Raw genomic sequence first — 5,000 nt, forward strand, 5'->3', positions numbered from 1 at the left:
TCTACCAGTCCTGAGCTGCCTGTTTCAGGCCACCATTTGCTGATCAGTAGGCCTAGCTTACTTTTCTTAACTATGTGCGAACGTCCAACTGTGTACCAATGAAATGCCTTCACTGAATGTTGTTACTAAAAGTCTGTATCAAAATTTGACTATCTGCATTTACCTGCAGTTTTTTAGCCTTGCACAAGCAAAGTGGCTTATGAGATAAAATAGGGTTGCTTTATCTTAATGTCAAAGAGGGTTGGAGCGATGGCCATCGTGGTGTGTGTGTGTGTGTGTGTGTGTGTGTGTGTGTGTGTGTGTGTGTGTGTGTGTGTGTGTGTGTGTGTTTATGCACCAGCCATACCACGCAGCTGCCATCCCATGCCTGGCAGAGACAGTCAGTAGAGGAAGGGCGGGTGGGTGTAGGGTGGGTGAGGGGTGGGTGTATAGGGTGGTTGTAGGGTGGGTGAAGGGTGGGTGTATAGGGTGGTTGTAGGGTGGGTGAAGGGTGGGTGCTTCCTAATGAAACGCTTCCAAAAATGGAGACTTTGAAGTGCACAGCAGTCCAATTAAGCTGGGAGCTGATGAAACACTTGGCGTGCCCACATGCCTCCATTAATATGGGTCCTGTGTGGGGGTCGCCTGCTAATCTAGCACCACATTCATTAGATTTAGAGCACACCCACCCTCACAGTTACACCCCTGCATTTTCCCTTTTGATAACACCGAACGCATATCTATAAACCCTCTCCTCATCACACTCCTGTATTTTATGTGTAGTCTTAATTGGAAGATTAATTGTCTCCGTTTGTGGTCTACTTTAGTCCACTGATTGCTATTCCTCTAAATGCGTGTGTGTTCGGCAGAGCCTGTCTTCGGATTATTGTTCAAATGACATCTCTGCTCTGTGAAGACAATGTGTTTATTTGTCAAAGCATGCAGGAGATGTTAGCTTTTTCATAATTACCTGGAGTTTTACGAGTATTATCAATATTCATTGCTGCTGTCAGATGTTTATGAATAATGGGTGTCTGTTTACATCTTCATTAAAAATGTAAATTAAAGTTTGATGGATGCAGAGAAAAACAAAAGATGACATATGTGGAGCTAAGGTTGTACATTACAATTAAAAATGTGGACATATTTGTGTGTGTGTGTGTGTGTGTGTGTGGGTGTGTGTGTGTGTATGGGTGTGTGTGTGTTTGTGTGTGTGTGTGTCTGTATTTGTGTGTGTGTGTGTTTTGTAATGAGTTAATGTGCATGTGCCTGTGTTTGGTTTGAAAGTATGTGTGTCTGCATGTGTGTGTGTGTGTGTGTGTGTGTGTGTAGTATGTACAGGCCATGTGTTAGCTGCCAGCTCATGCCTCATGGTATCTATGTCTGCACACCTCTGCGGTATGGACCGGTAGGTCACTGAACACCCCAGGGCAGTCTGAGCACGCTCAGAACACGTGGAGCATGCCGCATCCCTGGACGCCATGACTCCTCACGTTCATGACTCACCCTCTCCCTCTGTGTGTGTGTGTGTGTGTGTGTGTGTGTGTGTGTGTGTGTGTGCCTGAACGTGTGAGTCTGCAGAGCGGCTGGAAATAGAACACTTTGCTACATCCATGACTAAGGCTTTTTGGAGGGCTAGAATATTGCCATTGTTAAGCGATTCTATTTCCCTCCCCTGTCTCTCCTACCCTACCTAGTGTGGAAATTCATGAGAATTCTGATACTGGAACCCTTTGAATGTGGAATTCTGTAGGAATGTTGGCAGCGGAATCCTGTGAGTATGGTGACAGTGGAATCCTGTGAGTATGGTGACTGGAATTCTGTGAGGACTTTGTGGACTATGGTTTGCTGTCTGGGGTGTGGGTCCCACATCCATTCCGCCGGCTGCCACAGCTATTTCGTCCTGACCACCGCCGGGGTTATGTGGCCGGCCATCACTGTGAGACATCCTCTCAGCCACAGGAATGATGAGGACGAGGAGCTGGAGGATATCTGGACCCTCTGACCGTATGACTCCTCGGGAGACTCCGAACTCTGAGTTTGACCTTGTGCTTCCTCCGACACGGGGCAGAGAACGCTACCAAAGTCCATTTAGGCAAGTTCCTCCACTCGGCGGCCATTTTGTAACGCTTTTTGGGGACTTATCGGGCATCTATTTTGGCAGAAATGCGCGTGTGCAAAGCTTCACGACACCATCCTTGCTCCAGCGGCGAGATCACAACACATGATTGGCACAATGTCTTCACAACACACCATACGATTGGCTCAATGTCTTCACAACGTACCACATGATTGGCTCAATGTATTCACATGTCGACGTTTTGCCGCGGAAAGGCTGGGATATGTGTAGACAACGGCCATATTGGCGTTACAAACTAACCACATGCATTTCTATGGAGGATTTTTTTGAGTGCTGTGTCTCCTCATAAGAAAGTCTCTGACGCTACCATCAGTGGAGCACAGCCATAGCAATTTAGAAAGAGAAGATATTTTCTTTTTCTGTGGGTGAACTCTGAATCTGAATAGTGTGGGGTATGAGGGTGTTGTGGGGGTATAATGGGTGGCCTAGAGGCACAAGCTCTAGGATTGGAACTGCCAACTATATTATATTAGCATTAGCATGTCGCAAAGTGAAATAGACAAAACTGGCCTCGCAGGTTGGCAATAGAGCAGGAAAAAGAGTTAGTAAGAAAAGGACAAGACAGCAGGAAGAGCCAGAGACAGTGACATAGAAAGAGAGCTAGAGAGAGAGAGAGAGAGGAGGGGAGAAAGAGAGAGGGAGAAAGAGAGACAGACAGAGAGAAAGAGAGTGAGAGAGAGAGACAGAGAGAGAGGGATAGAGAGAGAGAGAGAGAGAGTAAGAGAGAGAGAGAGATAGAGATCCAGATGAAGCGAGAGTACTGGAGTACACCGAGCCCATGATCTTTCTCACTAGAAGCAACCCTTCACCCTCCACCCCCTCCAGATGCGTTTTTGGGGGTGCCTTTGGGCCGTGAACACCCTGACCCTAATCTCAGGAAGTGTGTGTGTGTGTGAGCAGGGGTGTGTGTAAACGTGTGTGTGTGTGTGTGTGTGTGTGTGTGTGTGTGTGTGGGATGAGTGGGCAGAAATGCTGCCCTACTGCCTCTGTGAGCCCTAGGTGCCTCTCCTGCCCCGCCATCTGTAATGCCCCGCCCTACTTCCCACCTCAAGGACAAACGCCTCACCTGTAATCCGCTCAGCGACGCTCACCTGAGGGGAGAAAGAAGGGACTCGAAAGACACATTTCTTGTCTTTATTGATCGTCTTGTCCTTATGCTTTGTTTCTGGCATCGCATGGACATTTTTCAGAGGTTTCCCATGGTGTCTTTTCGTCTTGGTTATTATCATTCCTGTGATCAGATGACCCGAGGGTGTCACAGTCGTCGTGCGGTAAGTCAGAATCGTAAACGCGTGCCATTTGTAAAGTGCTGTGGAGATCTGGAATGAATGCCACTGTGGTTTTACAGGCATGTCAAATTGGCACAGACCCATGGGTTTTATGGTAGAGTGAGGACATTGTTGGCATAACTCTGAGAAGAGTATCTTAGAGAATCTCAGTAGTCACAGAAGAGGTGTGTGGTGGAATTTCACTTGCGGACAAGTCAAAAATGCTCTTCAAAAGATTTATTTAGATTTAACTATATACAAAAAAGAGAAAACAAGAAAAAGGCTAAATATTTTATTGTCCATTTTCAAATCCAGCGCTGTGGTCACATGTTTGAGTTACTGCGCAGCCTCTCACACTGGCAATCACTTCGGCATAGCGCACCCAACCACTCCCCCGACGCACAGGTCCAGGTCGCTTTTATCTTTTGACTGACAGCTCGGATTGGAACTCCAGCATGACGTCATGATGGCCAATTAACGCACCTGCGTTCACACAAAGAACGGGGGAAAAAGGCACAACAAGGTGTATTAGGTCTCCTTTTAGCAACTGAGATAAGATGTTGGCTTTGTGATTCTCACAGTAAGATTCATGTCAGTAGGGTTTTTGAAGAGCAAACAGTCCTGTGATGGATAAATCCACATTTCTCTTTTTACACTCCATAACAGGTCAGTGAATGTGCAGACAAACACACACACACACACACACACACACACACACACACACACACACACACACACACAGGTTTCACCTATTTTGAAATGCAAATATCATTTTCTAGGAAAGCGTATCAAAACATTTTTGACAGAGATATGCAAAGCGGATGGAGCTGGATCAACATTGCTCTTCTAGGACACCAGGACGTGTTGTGTGTGTCTAACCAGATATGTTTAGACGGAAAAACATTTATCAATATCAATATCAATTTGTATTTGAGGAAATAGAAATATGATAGATATACAAATATGAGAAGAGCTATAAGGGTGCCATTCATTCAATTTATTTACTGTGGAGTAATATTGAATATACTATTGGCATTATCTGTAAATATTGTCAATAGTTTCTTAACTGCAGGCTTTTGCTCAAATGAAATCTGAAATGGACCCAGCTTGTCCCTGGAGGTTGCCTAAATTAAAACACCTCCCACACAATGCCTGAATGCACACACACACACACACACACACACACACACACACACACACACACACACACACACACACACACACACACACACACAGACACACACACACAGACACACACGAACACACACACACACATACGCACACATACACACACACACACACACACACACACACACACACACACACACACATACGCACACACGCATACAAACAGGCACACACATACTGTACACACAAACACACACACGCATACACACAGGCACATACACACACACACACACACACACACACGCATACACACACACACACATACACACACACACACAAACACACACATACACACACACACACACATAATCTGCCATAGAGTAGCCTCCACTGCACAAGAGGACCCTAATATGCTGTCAGTTCATGAGCATGAAGACTGTGTCTCACCACGTCCTTGTGCTTTTCCGGATCAAGGCTCCCTGTGA

At 46.0% G+C, this 5,000-nt stretch overlaps 1 protein-coding gene across 2 annotated transcripts in view; it reads left to right on the top strand.

The window, feature by feature from the left end:
• The window catches only part of nrcama (neuronal cell adhesion molecule a), a 90,314-nt gene that overhangs the window by 12,236 nt on the left and 73,078 nt on the right, over nt 1-5,000 (top strand). The window lies entirely within an intron of this gene.

This window comes from Alosa pseudoharengus, unplaced genomic scaffold, assembly GCF_046254945.1.
Source record: "Alosa pseudoharengus isolate Yale_2024_CS ecotype anadromous, Long Island Sound unplaced genomic scaffold, YU_APseudo_1.1 YU_APseudo_1.1_scf_20, whole genome shotgun sequence".
Classification (NCBI taxonomy): Eukaryota; Metazoa; Chordata; class Actinopteri; order Clupeiformes; family Clupeidae; genus Alosa; species Alosa pseudoharengus.